Source organism: Ambystoma mexicanum, chromosome 1p (assembly GCF_040938575.1).
Source record: "Ambystoma mexicanum isolate Mex_15411 chromosome 1p, UKY_AmexF1_1, whole genome shotgun sequence".
Classification (NCBI taxonomy): domain Eukaryota; kingdom Metazoa; phylum Chordata; class Amphibia; order Caudata; family Ambystomatidae; genus Ambystoma; species Ambystoma mexicanum.
Genome location: NC_090921.1, coordinates 167,629,297 through 167,648,592, shown reverse-complemented (window position 1 = coordinate 167,648,592; position 19,296 = coordinate 167,629,297).

The window sequence follows — 19,296 nt, the reverse complement described above, 5'->3', positions numbered from 1 at the left end:
TGTATGCAGACGATGTTGCAGTAATCTCCCAGTCTTTCAGCGAAAAGGAAGTGGCGAAGAACCTGCAAGCTTCATTGGATACCATCGCAAAGTGGTACAGCGACTGGCGGATAGAACTCAACACCAGCAAGACAACTGCAACGCTGTTCACCAGAAAGAAGATCAAGGAGCACCCACACATCAGCCTCAACGGGGAGACCATCAAATGGGAGAGCAGCAGCCGCTACCTCGGTGTGACCCTGGACAGCAAACTCAACTGGGAAAGCCACATCGAGAATACTCAGCAGAAGGCAACAGGAAAGATGGCAGCGCTGTACCCACTCCTGAAGAGCAAGTCCATGCCCCTCCGGACAAAGATCAACGTCTACAAGGCGATCATCAGACCAACCCTGATTTATGCCTCACCAGCATGGATGACCTGCCATGAGCGACACCGGAAGAGTCTTCAGATAGTCCAGAACAAGGCCCTGCGGATATCATCTGGAGCTCCAATCTTCACAAGGATAGCAGACCTTCACAGAGACCTGGACATCGAGATGTTGGATGAACATCTAGCGAAGCTGAGTAAGAACTTCTGCCAAGAACTGGATCAGAACCCGAACCCTCTGATCAGAAGACTCACTGCCACCACTGCAAACCCCTTCGACCGCTACCCGCGGCCCATCACTGCGAAGACCCTGTGAAACCAGCCCTACTGTGACAAGACCACACAGACCAAGAAGAATACAAACCCACGACTACACACTCAACCTGAGAAGATGGAGTAATGAGGCTTAAGCCTCGGTATCCAAAAATCACCGCTGATGGATAAAAATCTATCAGCAAGAAGAAGAACAAGCGCATTTGGCGCGCGTGCATTCAAAGAGTGCTTTCGACGAGTGCAGTCTGCGCATGAGCACGATGAGTGAGTTGGGTTATAAAGTTAGTAGAGTGTGAGGAATGATGTGTAGTGCAAGTGTGAGTAGCGTTGGGTCCTCACGCGACGGCTTGCTCGGAGGCACGTAATTCTCTCTCCATTGCCCCTGACTGACTTTTCACCCTCCTTCGGGAAGTCATAAAACGTGAGTACCCCCTCTGTTTATCTGTCACTCTATTAAAATCTCTCAATAGAATCTATTATGAGATACGATCTCCGTAGCAACACCACCAGAGTCCGAAAGCGCTCTCGGAGCCCTGTTAAACATACCAATGGGACAAAGGACGCTGCCTGCTCGCAAAAAAGATAAGCTAAACATGCTTGACAGCGCACAACCTAAAATCATGGCTTCCTTGAGACTGTGTCTGTGACTCTACATACTCCAGAGCCCATTAATGTCACCCCACATGCTGCCATAACGTTGCCAGATCACCGGATCAATCGGGTAACCTTGACAACAGCTTCACGTACTTTCCTCCAACTTTGGACAATCATGGATCTTTACTGAACCTTTGTAGGAATCTCCAGAGAAATTCACATGGGCCCGCATCCACTAGCTTTAATAATATTATTGACACAGGCTTATCCGCAACTCCAAATATGGAGGCGTTAGCGTCTTCTTCAGAGTCCTCCTATGAGGAATCGGAAATTGAATACGACACTTTATCAGTGTCCTCCGGGAATCTATCCTTTTCCGGGGAAGTGATTTCTCCCTCTTTTATCAACACCATTCTTTCTAAGATAGAAGCCCTTTTGACTGTTTGCTCTAATATTGCAACATAACAGTTCGAATTAAAATCCATAGTGGCCAAAGTCGTTGATGTGATCCTTGACTCTAGCCAAGGTTATTACGATAGCAACACTGCTGACGCTGGTGCGCCTAATCATCTGGAAACATTTACAGGGTAATTCATAGAATTTCGCAGAAAAGTGTCGCAAGCGGCTGGCGCAGAGTGTCCGCGTGCGATTGTCTGCGCCAGGCACGTGCGCTAAAACCGATTTCCGCGCACAGCGTATTCATGGATTTTAGGCTCCCAAACCAGCCGTGGCGCAGAGTATCGCAGCGACCCTGCAGCAGCGCCAGTAACGCCCCCAAGAACGCCCTCGCGCAAGGAAAAGCCATCAAAATCGCTAAATCATCGCAAAGGGCTGCGCTAACCCTGGACCAGTTTACAGGGCTGCCAAACAAGGAACGCAAAGCGGGTAACGTTCATATCAGGGGTACGCGGGAAGTTTTACACGCGATTAGCCAGGGTACGTGTATTACAGGGGTACGCGGGAAGTTTAACACGCGATTGGCCAGGGTACGTGTATTAGAGGGGTACGCGTGAAGTTTTACACGCGATTAGCCAGGGCACGTGTATTACAGGGGTACGCGGGAATTATCACACGCGATTTGGCTGGGTAGGTGTATTACAGGGGTACACGGGAAGTTTTACACGCGATTTGGCTGGGTACGTGTATTACAGGGGTGCGCTGGAATTATCACACGCGATTTGGCCAGGTACGTGTATTACAGGGGTGCGCGGGAATTATCACACGCGATTTGGCTGGGTACGTGTATTCAGGGGTGCGTGGGAAGTTACACACGCGATTAGGCTGGGTGGGTCCTCACAGGTGTTCCCTGTACACCCTCCACGGCCCCTGCAGGCAGCCCACAAAACAGGGGACTACCCTGCACACCTGCTCATGTCCCCCTGCACCCCCACCCCCCAGCCACCAGGGGCACCCTCCACCAGGCCCCCACCCATGTCTACCCCCACCCCCCAGCCACCAGGGGCAGCCTCCACCAGGCCCCCACCCATGTCTACCACCACCCCCGCCCCCCAGCCACCAGGGGCAGCCTCCACCAGGCCCCCACCCATGTCCCCCTGCACCCCCACCCCCCAGCCACCAGGGGCAGCCTCCACCAGGCCCCCACTCATGTCTCCCACCACCCCCACCCCCCAGCAGTGCAGGGGCACCCTCCACCAGGCCCCCACTCATGTCCCCTATCACCCCACCCCCCAGCAGTGCAGGGGCACCCTCCACCAGGCCCCCACTCATGTCCCCTATCACCCCCACCCCCCAGCCACCAGGGGAAGCCTCCACCAGGCGCCCACCCATGTCCCCCTGCACCCCCACCCCCCAGCAACCAGGGGAAGCCTCCACCAGGCCCCCACCCATGTCTACCACCCTTCCCACCCCCCAGCAGTGCAGGGGCACCCTCCACCAGGCCCCCACTCATGTCTCCCAGCGTGCTACGTGTATTTCAGGGGTGCGCGGGTGTATTTCAGGGGTGCGCGGGAAGTTCCACACGCGAATAGCCTGGGCGCATGCATTTCAGGGGTGCGCGGGAAGTTTTACACGCGACTTCAGCAGGGTACGTGTATTTCAGGTATGCGCGGGAATTCTCACACGCGATTTGGCTTGGTACGTGTATTACAGGGGTGCGTGGGAAGTTACACACGCGATTAGGCTGGGTGGGTCCTCACAGGTGTTCCCTGTACACCCTCCACGGCCCCTGCAGGCAGCCCACAAAACAGGGGACTACCCTGCACACCTGCTCATGTCACCCACCACCCCCACCCCCCACCATCCAGGGGCACCCTCCACCAGGCCCCCACTCATGCCCGACTCATGTCTCCCACCACCCCCACCCCCCAGCACTGTGGGGCACCTGCCAGCAGGCCCCAACCCATGTCACCCACCACCCCCACCCCCCAGCAGTGCAGGGGCAGCCTCCACCAGGCCCCCACCCATGTCTCCCACCACCCCCACCCCACAGCAGTGCAGGGGCAGCCCCCACCAGGCCCCCACTCATGTCCCCTATCACCCCCACCCCCCCAGTCTCCAGGGGCAGCCCCCACCAGGCCCCCACTCATGTCCCCTATCACCCCCACCCCCCCAGTCACCAGGGGCAGCCTCCACCAGGCCCCCACTCATGTCCCCTATCACCCCCACCCCCCAGCCACCAGGGGCAGCCTCCACCAGGCCCCCACTCATGTCTCCCACCACCCCACCCCCCAGCAGTGCAGGGGCACCCTCCACCAGGCCCCCACTCATGTCCCCTATCACCCCCACCCCCCAGCCACCAGGGGCACCCTCCACCAGGGCCCCACCCATGTCTACCACCACCCCCACCCCCCAGCCACCAGGGGAAGCCTCCACCAGGCCCCCACTCATGTCCCCTATCACCCCCACCCCCCAGCACTGTGGGGCACCTGCCAGCAGGCCCCAACCCATGTCACCCACCACCCCCACCGCCCAGCAGTGCAGGGGCAGCCTCCACCAGGCCCCCACTCATGTCTCCCACCACCCCCACCCCCCAGCCACCAGGGGCAGCCTCCACCAGGACCCCACTCATGTCTCCCACCACCCCACCCCCCAGCCACCAGGGGCAGCCTCCACCAGGCCCCCACTCATGTCTCCCTGCACCCCCATACCCCAGCCACCAGGGGCAGCCTCCACCAGGCCCCCACTCATGTCTCCCACCACCCCCACCCCCCAGCCACCAGGGGCAGCCTCCACCAGGCCCCCACTCATGTCTCCCACCACCCCCACCCACCAGCCTCCAGGGGCAGCCTCCACCAGGCCCCCACTCATGTCTCCCTGCACCCCCATCCCCCAGCCACCAGGGGCAGCCTCCACCAGGCCCCCACTCATTACCCTCTGCACCCCCACCCCCCAGCCACCAGGGGCAGCCTCCACCAGGCCCCCACTCATGTCTCCCTGCACCCCCATCCCCCAGCCACCAGGGGCAGCCTCCACCAGGCCCCCACTCATGTCCCCCTGCATCCCCACCCCCCAGCCACCAGGGGCAGCCTCCACCAGGCCCCCACCAGTGTCTCCCACCACCCCCACCCCCCAGCAGTGCAGGGGCAGCCTCCACCAGGCCCCCACTCATGTCCCCTATCACCCCCAACCCCCAGCCACCAGGGGCAGCCTCCACCAGGCCCCCACTCATGTCTCCCACCACCCCCACCCCCCAGCAGTGCAGGGGCAGCCTCCACCAGGCCCCCACTCATGTCCCCTATCACCCCCACCCCCCAGCAGTGCAGGGGCAGCCCCCACCAGGCCCCCACTCATGTCCCCTATCACCCCCACCCCCCCAGTCACCAGGGGCAGCCCCCACCAGGCCCCCACTCATGTCCCCTATCACCCCCACCCCCCCAGTCACCAGGGGCAGCCTCCACCAGGCCCCCACTCATGTCCCCTATCACCCCCACCCCCCAGCCACCAGGGGCAGCCTCCACCAGGCCCCCACTCATGTCTCCCACCACCCCCACCCCCCAGCAGTGCAGGGGCAGCCCCCACCAGGCCCCCACTCATGTCCCCTATCACCCCCACCCCCCCAGTCACCAGGGGCAGCCCCCACCACGCCCCCACTCATGTCCCCTATCACCCCCACCCCCCCAGTCACCAGGGGCAGCCCCCACCAGGCCCCCACTCATGTCCCCTATCACCCCCACCCCCCAGCAGTGCAGGGGCAGCAGGCAGTCAGGCAGCAGCAGGTGGGAGTGTGCTCGGGCTCTGGGGGGCAGTAGTTCGGCCTTCCGGGCAGGAGCGTGGTATTCCGTGTGCGTACGCGTGGCCAGCTTGGTACGGAGTGATTTTGCACGTGAAAATCCTGCACGTCAGCGTGAAAACTGAGGAAAGGCCCTCAGCGCGTAAGCGCGTCTGTGACGTGACCCGCACAGGTGTTTCCCACACAGCACGTGATGACAGAGCACACGTGGAAAGACTGCACGTCAGAGTGTAATCGCGTGTGATTGGTGGAAATGGCCCTACACGCAGAAGTGACAAAGCGTGTAATTGGTGGAAATGGCCCTACACGCAGAAGTGACAAAGCATGTAATAGGTGGAAATGGCCCTAGCGCGTACACGCCGCGTAAGTGACGCTGGACGTGTGGGCCTGTATAAAAGGTACGTGTAGAACACGTTTTCCTTGTACGTGCTTTTCGTGGAGAGCGAGTGGGTGAATTCTGTACTTCTTGTCGTTTCACACGCGATTTACTTCACGGCGTTTCAAGTTCGTATTCCCTGTTACCTCTGACAGCTTTTTCTCTTTTTTCTCTTTTACTGGTTTACCTGGGCCTGTTCCCTCAAACAGTGTTCCCTTCTACTGTTGTCCTGTCTCCTCAGACAGCGGACAAATCTTCTTTTGGCGGGGGTGTTGCCAACCAAACGTGCTCCTTTTACACGCTCGTTTACCAGGCAGACGGTGAGTCACGCACGTATCTAACATCTGTGCTTGCCCCGTGTGTAGCCTACCCCTTCAGAGGTCATTCTAGGCTGCGTGTGACACGCATACGTTCATTCTTGTGTTTCTGGGTGCCACAGCGTAGTGCAGGTTTTTCTTTCTGCACATGTGGTCTAGGAGGGGTTGCGTGCACGTCATCTCCCTTTTTTGGGGCTCCTGTGCGTTGCGTGACCCGTCATCTTTCCCCAGGGGTTACATTCAGCCTTGCTAGAGCACTAGGGTACAATTACCATCTGGTACCCAACCCCTTTGACCCCCAATTGCCCAGGACAATAGTCTACATCCACTCCCATACGCACATTAACATCAGTGCCATGGCTGGGAGGCGAGGATTCCGTAAGGGTGGCAAAGGTGGAAGAGCCACAAGTGGTGGCCGTGGTGGATCCGGTAGGGGACGTGGTCGTAACTTGCAGGGTGAGCCTGTCCCCCCATGTATGGAGGACCAGTCACGGGCACCCATAATCCCCCCCTCCCCCCCTCCCATTGAGGCTGATGTGGCTGACACCATCCATGCTCAGCCCTTGTTGGACCAGCCCATTGTGGCACCAGACCTGGCTGACTCCATGGCTGACTTCCAGGTCAGCAGGGCTACGACACGTGCGCTGGTGCACGTTGATGCCATCATGCCACGTGGATCTGGGGCAGCAAGGTCATCTGCTGCACCAAGGAGGCAGGGCGGAGAGGCTGCAGGGGCAGCTGCGGCTCCATCCACCCCAGCCCTCACACACCCAGCCAGGACAGTGTCGGTCCTAGTCCATGCTGCTGACATTCCCCCTGACACCATCACACTAGAGCCAATGCCTGCACCAACTCCCATGCTGAGTGTGCAATCCCACACTCCTGATACAGAGTCCACCAGGGCTCCTGCCCCTAGTGTCCAGAGCGGCGCAGGACACTCAGGATCACCACCACCTTCCAAGCGGAAGAGGAAGAGTGCTCGTCCGGCACAGGCTGATGCCCCAGACACGGCTACACAGTCCGGCCCGTCCAGGAAGCCCAGCTTCACGGATGACGAACTGAATGCACTTGTCGAGTATGTGTCCGGACATGACAACGAGATGGTCATTGTTGCAGGATCCAAGACCACACCTGCACAACGCCAGGCACACTGGCAGACCGTTGCGGACATCGTAAGTGCCCTTGGAATCGTGAGGCGCACAGCCAATGATTGCTATAAGCGCTGGAATGACCTAAAGCGCAGGGCAAAGAGTAAGCTGGCCTCAAGTCATGCCGCAACTCTAGTGACTGGAGGTGGGTCTCCAGTAGTAGACATGGAACTCACTCCACATGAGTCAGTCGCTGGGACCTACGTCACGGAGGAACAGATCCAAGGCGTGGGAGATCTGGCTGATTACGAGGCATTGTCCGGTGAGTGCACATGCATGTGTGTGTCATCCATGTGCATGGTGTGTGTGTGAGGGCTTCTGTTCGGGTGCCAGGTGAGAGTGTGTGCGCCTGAGTCGTATGGGTCAGCCATGTACTTCATGCAATCCTTCCTGCGCAGCTGCATTTGGCCATAGCAGTATCCCTTCTGCCAACAGTAGACATCTAGCCCAACTGCACGCCAGTTGCCCTTGAAGTGTCACCTTGCCACAACATATTTGCTTCTTTTTCACTGTTCATTCAGTCAGTTTGTTTGCATTCCACCACTTTCACTAGGCATGTCGCTGTCCACTAGTCACATGTCTGACATGGGTATGGTAAAGTGGAGTGACTTTGTTACCTGGATATCATTTGTACACACATGTCCCTGTGCAATTGGACCATTTCAGACTGGCAGCTCCAGGTGAAAAATCTGACCTGTTAGAATTAGAAAAGCAATTACATGTGGGAACTGGACTGAATGAATAGGTGCTGCCCTCCTCTCCATCTTCACTCAATAGCAATGGTACATGCCATCTGTGTGATGGCATGTGTGTTTCACCTGCCAATCACAGGCCAATGTGTGATGCTACTGCCAGGCAGCATGCAGAAAATGTGTTCATCTTCCATCTTGGTGTCATCAGTGTGTGCCATTTGCCTGCACTTCATACGCAGTGAGGGTGCATGCATGGGAGGGTTTTAGTCATGTGGGACATGTGTCAATCAAGTACTGGTTCTCTTGCTTCTCAGCCCTCAATGTGTGCCATGGTGCTAATGCCTGTTTCCATTTCTTTGTTTTCATGTCTTTGCAGGGGAAGACGCACCTGATACTGCTGGGGTTGGGGAGATGGTGCAGACCCAGGAGGGGTCCGAGGGCCGACCAACCACCAGTGAGGGACGTGGTGTGGTGGTGGGGGAGAACCCACAAGTGCTGCAGGTCGTGCTCTCAAGGGGTGTCTCTGGCTGCACCTCCCCCGAGCTGTACTCAGGTGTTGATTCGGATGAGACCTACGTGCCGTCGCAGGTGAGTGTTCCAGGGAGGGATTCTGTTCTGTCTCACCCACCTGCACCAGGGTCAGAACCCTCCATGGGGATGTCAGTGTTGGCAGCTACGCCTTCGGTGGTTACGGATGCAGGGTCACACTCCGCGACATCTGATCCTGTTCCTGGGCCAGCAGATCAGAGGGGGAATGCAGTCCTGCAGCCTCAGGCAGTGCCGGCACAGCAAGGCGCAGTTCGCCTTGCCCCAGACAGGTGTGGTGCCCGCCGACGTGGTGGCCGTACGCCACCCGGCAATACCGCATGGGAGCAATCCATTTACGGTATGGCAACCCAACAGGCTGCATCATCCGAGATGATGGCTCAGGCCATGGATAGGGTGGCCACTTCCATTGTCCCCCCAGAAAGGCTGATGGAGCGACTAGAGCAGGCAACCGACTCCATCTGCCAGTCACACAGGGAGGACATGTTGGGGTCCAACAGGGACAGGCGGGCGGCACTGGCGACTCTGCAGGAGGCCATCTCCATTGAGTCCCAGGGCCACAGGGAAGCCCTGAGGCAGGAGCTCCTTCACCTCAGGACCACTCTTGTTGAGCTTGAGGCTTCAACACACCAAAGGACAGAACAGCAGCTGGAGCGTCTCACCCGTACGCTCTCAGCTGAGATGCAGGCAACGAGGGCGGAGGTCCGGGCATCCCGTGAGTTGTTGCATGGGGACCTCCGCACACTCATCCTCCAGAACCAGACCTACCACACCCGCATGCTTGCAGCCATGGAGGAGCAGACTAGGGCCTTGCGTGGGCTGCCTCCCATAGTGCAACCACCTCCGGATGCAGCTGCACAGGGTGATAATAGCGACAGCAGTGATACTCCCACAATAGGGTAGCCGTGTGGGCCATGAGCCCATGGAGGTGTTTTATCTTCCCAGGATCCACGCAGGTGGGTTCTGGTGTGCATCCTGTCCTCGGACCTCCTGGGTGGCCTCCCCAACCCCCCCGGGCCCATCAATGGCCATTTTTGATTGTTTCTTATTTTTATTTTTATTTTTATTTCTTTTATTCCCAATTTTTTTGGGACGATCTGTTGGCTTCCGTGGTTCCTGTGGGCATACGCTGCATTGTGGCTGGGCACATGCAGGCTTGTAATGTATTTGGTTCAGATGCTTGGGTTTGAGTCACACACACCCCTCCTGCTTCCCGTTTCCATGGGCTTGCAAAGGGTGTGCCCAAGTGACAGTGAATTACACAGTGACGTTGGACTCCCATGAGCTGTGTGGGCAGTCTGTAGTCAATACTGTGTATACATTCCTAGTGCATATTGCTGTTGTGTTGTACACTGCATGTTGCATTGATGTGTAACTCTTCTTCTGTGTCTACCTCCCAATTTGCAGGTCCCTTCCTCATGTCCACACAAGGACCTCTAGTCTGGAGATGGGGTCCATGTTGGCAGCAGTGCACCTACAACTCTACATGGCGACAACACTGCACAGTTGGTAGTGGTGGGAGTGCAGGCATTTCCAGGTGGTGAGACTACTAATATGTAACATTTGTGATGTCATGTTAATGGTACTACGTGCTCAAGTATGTTGTTGGTCCGGCATTGCTGTGAGCATTTCAGGTGTTGCAGGTTTCTAATAGTGCCACTGTACATAGTGAGACTGATGTCATGTTGTGGGGATTACTTTGTTTACCTGCAATTAGCATGACATGGCACGGTGTGTCGTGTGGCGGTGCTGGGGTTGGGTTGGCTGACATGGCACTGTCCTCTTGTTGCATTTTGCAAGTGGGTATTCATTTTAGCTGCTTCAATGTGTAACTTCACAAAACTGCATTGGTGGTGTCTGTGTGGGTAGGGATGCACACATTGTGACACTTCCAGGTGAACAATCTCAGGCTGACATGGTATTCCCGGTTCATTCTCCAGACATTCAGGATCAGTGTCAGGTTGAGTCATCATTGATTGTCAGATGGAATGTGCCAGGGCAGTGTGCACTCCACAGGGGTGTGATTTCTATGTGAAGTAATTAGCCACTAGCTGTGTACGGGCTGCCTCCCCCCGTGCCCTTTCCCCCCCCATGCGCAGCGGCTGTGCATGTGGTTGGGGATGTGGGGCCACCACCATGTCCACGGCCAGGCCCCGGCGTGTTGCAACGTTGTGCAGGACACATGCTGCCACTATGATCCTGCACACTACTGGGGGAGCGTATAACAGCTGCCCGCCAGAACGGTCAAGGGAGCGAAAGCGTGACTTTAGCACTCCGAATGTGCGCTCCACTATGCCCCTGGTTGTAATGTGGGCTGTGTTATATCTTACCTGGGGTGGCGTGGTGGGGTTCCGAATTGGCGTCATCATGTGGGGGCTGAGAGGGTAGGCACTGTCCCCTGTGGAGGTGGTGATTGGTATCATTGGTGGGGTTGTGACCTTGCTCAGTAGCCAACATGCATGCATGTGCAGTGGCATACATACTCACCAAGCAGCCATGTATCGCCATGCCGCCCAGCTTCTAGGTCCCGGCTTAGGGTGGACATTCGGTAAATGAAGCTGTCGTGGGTGGAGCCGGGATAGTTGGCATATACTGAGGTGATGATTCCCTTGGCATTACATGCTACCTGCACGTTGATGGAATGCCAGTGCTTGCGGTTCCTATAGATGTGCTCAGATGCCCTGGGGGGACGTAGAGCCACATGGGTGCAGTCGATGGCACCTAGCACTTTGGGGAATCTTGCCACAGCGTAAAAATCCAGGGCGGCAGCATGCCTTTCTGCAGGTGTTCTGGGCAGGTATATGTGCCTGCGGACTGATGGGCGTGCAGTGATGATGTTCAAGACCTGGTGTAGGCAGCGTGACTGGGTGGCCTGTGACACCCCACCCACTATGGCACTTGTCCGCTGAAATGATCCAGTGGCTAAGAAGTGCAGTACATTGAGGACCTTCTCCAGGGGGCTGAGTGCTTGGGAGCACAGGGTGGGTGATGTGAGGTCATACTCCCACTCACTCACCAGGTCCAGTATAATGTGTGGTGGAAACCTGTACCTCCCATACACCTGGTCATCAGGCATCCCGAAAAGGCTGGTTCTGGGTGTGAATATTCTGGCCCTGACTATCCTCCTCCTCCTCCTTTGGTAGCCCACTGCCACTGCTGCTAGGAACGGTATGTTCATCCTGGCGTCTGAGCTTGTTATTGTTAAAGTCCGCAAATGTATGCTTTGCGCGTGTTCTAGGCGAGCGTGTGACCCGGGCACCCCTGGAATCCAGTTCCCAGTCCAATAGCGTGTGGAAATTCACACGCACCACGGGATACAGCGTGTGACCCGCGCACCCCTGGAATCCAGTTCCCAGTCCAATAGCGTGTGGAAATTCACACGCACCACGGGATACAGCGTGTGACCCGCGCACCCCTGGAATCCAGTTCCCAGTCCAATAGCGTGTGGAAATTCACACGCACCACGGGATACAGCGTGTGACCCGCGCACCCCTGGAATCCAGTTCCCAGTCCAATAGCGTGTGGAAATTCACACGCACCACGGGATACAGGTTCGCTGACGTACTTGCGTGTGTAAGTGCCCGCGCACCCATTAAATACACGTACATAGGCCAATCGCGTGTACGCGCACTTTTGTCCAATTACACGCGATGACACTCTGACGTGCAGTATCTCCACGTGTGCCCCGTCATCACGTGCTGAGTGGGGAACACCCGTGCGGGTCACGTCACAGACGCGCTTACGCGCTGAGGGACTCTGGTCCAATAGAATCGCGTATGCGTGCTGACGCGCTTACGCGCTAAGGGCCTTTCCTCGGATTTCACGCTGACGTGCAGGATTTTCACGTGCCAAATCACTCCGTATCAAGCTGGCCACGCGAAAACACACGGAAGACCACGCTCCTGCCCAGAAGGCCGAGTTACTGCCCCCCAGTGCCCCGAGCAGCCTCCCACGTGCCATCTGCTGCTGCCTGCCTGCCTGCCTGCCTGCTGCCACCGTGCCCTGCCATTTGGTGCCTGCACATCAGCCATCTGCAGGGGTCCAGTTGCTGTGTCCACCCCTGCTGGAACTGAAGACTCCCGACTGGGATTACATCGCTCCACAGCCCAGCCCCAGGACCCAGTTGCCCACCCACACCTGCCTCTGGGGTTGCCATGTCGGGCACTTCCACATCTGGCACCAGTGGCAACCCCAGGCCAGAGGGGCAGAGGGGCACCAGCTTCACTGTCACCGAAGTTGGTGTCCTGGTGGAGCATGTCCTGGGGCAGTATGATGCCCTCTTTGGATCGTCCCGCGCCAGCAAGGAAGGACGGCAGAGGATCTGGGCCGACTGTGTGGTTGCCATCAACGCGGAGGGGGTGGCAACCCGCGACGTCCTGAAGATCAAGAAGCGCTGGGAGGACTTGAGGTCCAGGACCCTTGTGAAGGCCCGGCGCCTCATGGAGGGGGGCCGGGGCCGCATGAGTTCCATCCAGATGAGGGTCCTGGAACGCGTACGCCCAGCGCTCCACGCCCAGATCCTTGAGAGGGAGGCCCGTCTGGAGTTGAGCGGTAAGTGTCCATGCATTACTGTGTGAGACAGGGCATGTTGCGGTGTGCTGGTTCTATGATACTTGCCTGTATGTGTGCCATAGGCCATGTATGCATGTATGTGTGCAGGGACATCATGGTAATGCATGTGCGACCAGTGATGTGTGATGCACATGGTTGTTGCATGTGTTGAAATGCCGCATGGGGAGCCCTATGCAGATTTTGAACATGAGAGCATGCCAGTCTCTGTACCTGGACATGGGTGGGGGTGACGGACGAGTGCTGATGCCAGGTACATATATGGTAGCCATGTCTGTGTGCCTGACCTGCGTGTCTGTGACTTGTGCATGCCATGGATGCATGACACATGTGTGTGACAATGCACAGATTCAGTAAAGCAGCCAAATTACCCTTGTATCCGCTGTGTTTGGTGTGTTTGGGGCCAGATGGATGTGACTGAGGTGAAGTGTGTGCATGTGATAGGCATGAGCCATGATGCATGTGAGTTACATATCATTGAATGTTTCAAGAGTCCATTGGACATGCATGGAAATGTCCATGGCATGCACCATGCCTGTTACTGTGTGTGTTTTTCCTGGACTGACCCATGTGTTGTGGAGGGACATGATGGAAGTGTACTTTGACAGTGGTGCTCATCTGCTGTTGCTTCCTGTCTAGGGGACCATTGTACAGTGCCCTGATGCTTGTGTTCTTTGTCTCCCTCTACGCAGCGGCTAGTGAAGAAGAGTGCGGAGACGGCGCTGTGGAGCAAGGCGGCGGGGATGCCCCCACGGCTGCAGCGGAAGGGGTGGGTGAGCCCCCACAGGGGCCTGCTACGGTAGGAGACGGTGAGGAGCCATCCAGGTTGGTGGTTTGCACAGAGGAGGAGGAGGCCGCCACTGGGGCACACATGGGGCCTGGTGGGGGCATCCCTGCTGGTGCAAGTGGTGCAGTCCAGGGCCAGGGGCAGGAGGCAGCACAGGTCACCGTGGAGGGGCCTGTGCATGTCGCTGTCCCTGACCCTGTGAGTGCACCACCATGCACCAGCAGGGATGCCCCGTCCCAGGCCTGTCCGCAGGTAGAGGGGATGTCCATGTCACCTGACTCCCCTCCACCTGCGGACGTGGGAACCCCTGGCCGTGCGGAGAAGGTCCTGATTGGGGTCGCGATGCGCACGGCTGTGATTCGTGATGCCGTGCGTGCTTCCCGGGAGGAGCACGCACGTCATCACGAAGTGCACCGTGCCGACGTGGCCCAATTGGGATCGGCCATGTTCGGGGGTTTCCTGCATGTGTTGGCCAATGTGGCGGCCCTCTCCTCCTCTGTGCAGGCTATCCACCAGTCGTTCTCCTTGCCGTCTTCCAGCCCAGATGCCACCAGGGCCCCCTGTGGACCTGCCTCGACCAATGCAGCCAGCTCGGTGGGGATCCCATCCCTGCCACAGTCGGGAGTCAGAGATCCAGCAGGGGTGGACACCACAGCAACTGGACCCCAGCAGATGGAGGATGTGACGGCATCATCGGGCAGGGCACGTGCACGACGGCGTCGGTGGTTTCCATCAGCCTGGATGCCGTCGTGCTGGCACAGGCAGTTGCGTCGGAGGCAGCAGCAGGCTCAACGTGGGAGGCATCATGGCTCGGGGCCATCAACATCAGGGGTGCAGGCATCGGCCAGAGGGCAGGAGAACCCTGGAATGGGAGTGGCTTCCGTGTGGGAGCGGTTGTGCCAGCGGATAGGTGCGGAGCGGCAGCGGGCAGAGGAGGAACGGCTCACGATGGTCAGGGCGGAGGACTCCATGCGGAGGGCGCTGAGGCGGGCTGAGTGCCTCGAGGGTCTTCGCAGGGAGTTTGAGCTTCACACTGCGTTATCCCTGCGGGACCTCGGGGCCAGGGAACATGCCCGCCTCCAAGCCATTGACCAGGAGTTCGATGATGCCCTGGCCCATGACAACAACCAGTGAGCCGTCCGAATAGCCCGCTGCCTTTGTATATAGTTGTATAGTTAGGGTTAGGTTTCCTTTGTTTTTTTGATTTTTTTTTGGTTGCGATTGGACAATGCACCACTTTTTTGTATATAGTTCAGTTTTTAGTTAGTAGTCATAGTTAGGTTTAATTTGGTTGGGCTCATGGACCCAGGATGATCTTCTTCATGGTTCTTCATTGGCTTATTTTAATTTTTCAGATTATTTTCTTGGACATTCATCTTGTTTTGTTTGATTTGCTTTGTGTTTTTTCTTATTTCATTTCCATTCTACTTGCTGTTCAATACACATTTTTTTTGATTCTTCAATGTGTCGTATCATCTCATTGCTTTCAGGCATGTCATGTTGGGTGTTTTGTCATTCACTTGCAGCCATTGTGTGTGACAGACATGTGTTCAATTGCATTATTTGAATTGGGGGTGTAACATGTAATTGCCTTTGATATGTGGGTGGGTGTGATAGTTGGTTGGGCCTTTTGGCAGGGGAGGATGGGCATTACGGACATGATTGGGGAATGTTGGGACCCAGGTGCAGGGGGGCATGGATTGGACATGGGTGGGGGCCTGCTGGCAGGTGCCCCACAGTGCTGGGGGGGTGGGGGTGGTGGGAGACATGGGTGGGGGCCTGGTGGAGGGTGCCCCTGGTGGCTGGGGTGTGGGGGTGGTGGGAGACATGAGTGGGGGCCTGGTGGAGGGTGACCCTGCACTGCTGGGGTTTGGGGGTGGTGGGAGACATGAGTGGGGGCCTGGTGGAGGGTGCCCCTGGTGGCTGGGGGTGGTGGGTGACATGAGTGGGGGCCTGGTGGAGGCTGCCCCTGCACTGCTGGGGTGTGGGGGTGGTGGGTGACATGAGTGGGGGCCTGGTGGAGGGTGACCCTGCACTGCTGGGGGGTGGGGGTGGTGGGAGACATGAGTGGGGGCCTGGTGGAGGGGGCCCCTGGTGGCAGGGGGGTGGGGGTGGTGGGAGACATGAGTGGGGGCCTGGTGGAGGGTGACCCTGCACTGCTGGGGTTTGGGGGTGGTGGGAGACATGAGTGGGGGCCTGGTGGAGGGTGACCCTGGTGGCTGGGGGGTGGGGGTGGTGGGAGACATGAGTGGGGGCCTGGTGGAGGGTGACCCTGGTGGCTGGGGTGTGGGGGTGGTGGGTGACATGAGTGGGGGCCTGGTGGAGGGTGCCCCTGGTGGCTGGGGTGTGGGGGTGGTGGGTGACATGAGTGGGGGCCTGGTGGAGGGTGCCCCTGGTGGCTGGGGGGTGGGGGTGGTGGGAGACATGAGTGGGGGCCTGGTGGAGGGTGCCCCTGGTGGCTGGGGTGTGGGGGTGGTGGGAGACATGAGTGGGGGCCTGGTGGAGGGTGACCCTGGTGGCTGGGGGGTGGGGGTGGTGGGAGACATGAGTGGGGGCCTGGTGGAGGGTGACCCTGCACTGCTGGGGTGTGAGGGTGGTGGGAGACATGAGTGGGGGCCTGGTGGAGGGTGACCCTGGTGGCTGGGGTGTGGGGGTGGTGGGAGACATGAGTGGGGGCCTGGTGGAGGGTGACCCTGGTGGCTGGGGGGTGGGGGTGGTGGGAGACATGAGTGGGGGCCTGGTGGAGGGTGACCCTGCACTGCTGGGGTGTGGGGGTGGTGGGAGACATGAGTGGGGGCCTGGTGGAGGGTGACCCTGCACTGCTGGGGTGTGGGGGTGGTGGGTGACATGAGTGGGGGCCTGGTGGAGGGTGCCCCTGGTGGCTGGGGTGTGGGGGTGGTGGGAGACATGAGTGGGGGCCTGGTGGAGGGTGCCCCTGGTGGCTGGGGTGTGGGGGTGGTGGGAGACATGAGTGGGGGCCTGGTGGAGGGTGACCCTGGTGGCTGGGGGGTGGGGGTGGTGGGAGACATGAGTGGGGGCCTGGTGGAGGGTGACCCTGCACTGCTGGGGTGTGGGGGTGGTGGGAGACATGAGTGGGGGCCTGGTGGAGGGTGCCCCTGGTGGCGTGGGGGTGGTGGGAGACATGAGTGGGGGCCTGGTGGAGGGTGACCCTGCACTGCTGGGGTGTGGGGGTGGTGGGAGACATGAGTGGGGGCCTGGTGGAGGGTGCCCCTGGTGGCTGGGGGGTGGGGGTGGTGGGAGACATGAGTGGGGGCCTGGTGGAGGGTGACCCTGGTGGCTGGGGGGTGGGGGTGGTGGGAGACATGAGTGGGGGCCTGGTGGAGGGTGACCCTGCACTGCTGGGGTGTGGGGGTGGTGGGAGACATGAGTGGGGGCCTGGTGGAGGGTGCCCCTGGTGGCTGGGGGGTGGGGGTGGTGGGAGACATGAGTGGGGGCCTGGTGGAGGGTGACCCTGGTGGCTGGGGGGTGGGGGTGGTGGGAGACATGAGTTGGACATGGGTGGGGGCCTGCTGGCAGGTGCCCCACAGTGCTGGGGGGTGGGGGTGGTGGGGGACATGAGTTGGACATGGGTGGGGGCCTGCTGGCAGGTGCCCCACAGTGCTGGGGGGTGGGGGTGCAAGGGGACATGAGTTGGTGTTCATTAGTTCAAGGAGACATGTGCCTTTGCTGGGGGGCATGCCCATGGTGGGTGGGCTGCCTGCGGGACATTACCAGGGATGCAGGGTAGTCCCCTGTGGTGTGGGCTGCCTGCAGGGGCCGTGGAGGGTGTACAGGGTACACCTGGGAGGACCCACACTGTCAAATCACATGTGGAACTTCCCGCGCACCCCTGAAATACACGCGCCCAGGCTATTCGCGTGTGGAACTTCCCGCGCACCCCTGAAATACACGCCCCCAGGCTATTCGCGTGTGGAACTTCCCGCGCACCCCTGAAATACACGCGCCCAGGCTATTCGCGTGTGGAACTTCCCGCGCACCCCTGAAATACACGCGCCCAGGCTATTCGCGTGTGGAACTTCCCGCGCACCCCTGAAATACACGCCCCCAGGCTATTCGCGTGTGGAACTTCCCGCGCACCCCTGAAATACACGCGCCCAGGCTATTCGCGTGTGGAACTTCCCGCGCACCCCTGAAATACACGCGCCCAGGCTATTCGCGTGTGGAACTTCCCGCGCACCCCTGAAATACACGCGCCCCCAGGCTATTCGCGTGTGGAACTTCCCGCGCACCCCTGAAATACACGCGCCCAGGCTATTCGCGTGTGGAACTTCACGCGCACCCCTGAAATACACGCGCCCAGGCTATTCGCGTGTGGAACTTCACGCGCACCCCTGGAATACACGTAGCCCGCTCCCCCAGGCCCGATCGCGTGAGGAACTTCACGCGAACCCCTGTAATACACGTAGCCCGCTACCCCAGGCCCGATCGCGTGAGGAACTTCACGCGAACCCCTGTAATACACGTAGCCCGCTCCCCCAGGCCCGATCGCGTGTGAAACTTCACGCGAACCCCTGAAATACACGTAGCACGCTCCCCCAGGCCCGATCGCGTGAGGAACTTCACGCGAACCCCTGAAATACACGCGCCCAGGCTATTCGCGTGTGGAACTTCCCGCGCACCCCTGAAATACACGCGCCCAGGCTATTCGCGTGTGGAACTTCCCGCGCACCCCTGAAATACACGCGCCCAGGCTATTCGCGTGTGGAACTTCACGCGCACCCCTGGAATACACGCGCCCCCAGGCTATTCGCGTGTGGAACTTCCCGCGCACCCCTGAAATACACGCGCCCAGGCTATTCGCGTGTGGAACTTCACGCGCACCCCTGGAATACACGTAGCCCGCTCCCCCAGGCCCGATCGCGTGAGGAACTTCACGCGAACATACACGTAGCCCGCTACCCCAGGCCCGATCGCGTGAGGAACTTCACGCGAACCCCTGTAATACACGTAGCCCGCTCCCCCAGACCCGATCGCGTGTGAAACTTCACGCGAACCCCTGAAATACACGTAGCCCGCTCCCCCAGGCCCGATCGCGTGAATAACTTCACGCGAACCCCTGTGATGCACGTACCCTGCTGAAATCGCGTGTTAGACTTCCCGCGCACCCCGGTACACACGCACACGTATTTTTTGTCAGCGGGTGTCCGTGTTTGTGGGTACCCCTTTGCACGTCATTTTTCCTGGAGGGCCACAGTATGGGACATTCATCATGGCAGTATATATGTGCTATTTGTTGGCGCACCTTTTGGCGCACATTTCTTACAGCCGCAGAGACGCTACCGCCTGCTTTCTTGTGGCGGTCGTGTTTGTGCCTGTGCGCTGGTTTGAGCGTGCGCTTTTTTGCCCTATTCTATTCCATGAATACGTGTTGTAGGCGAGCGTGTGGGCGTTCCGCGCACTTGTGCCCTGTACTTCCC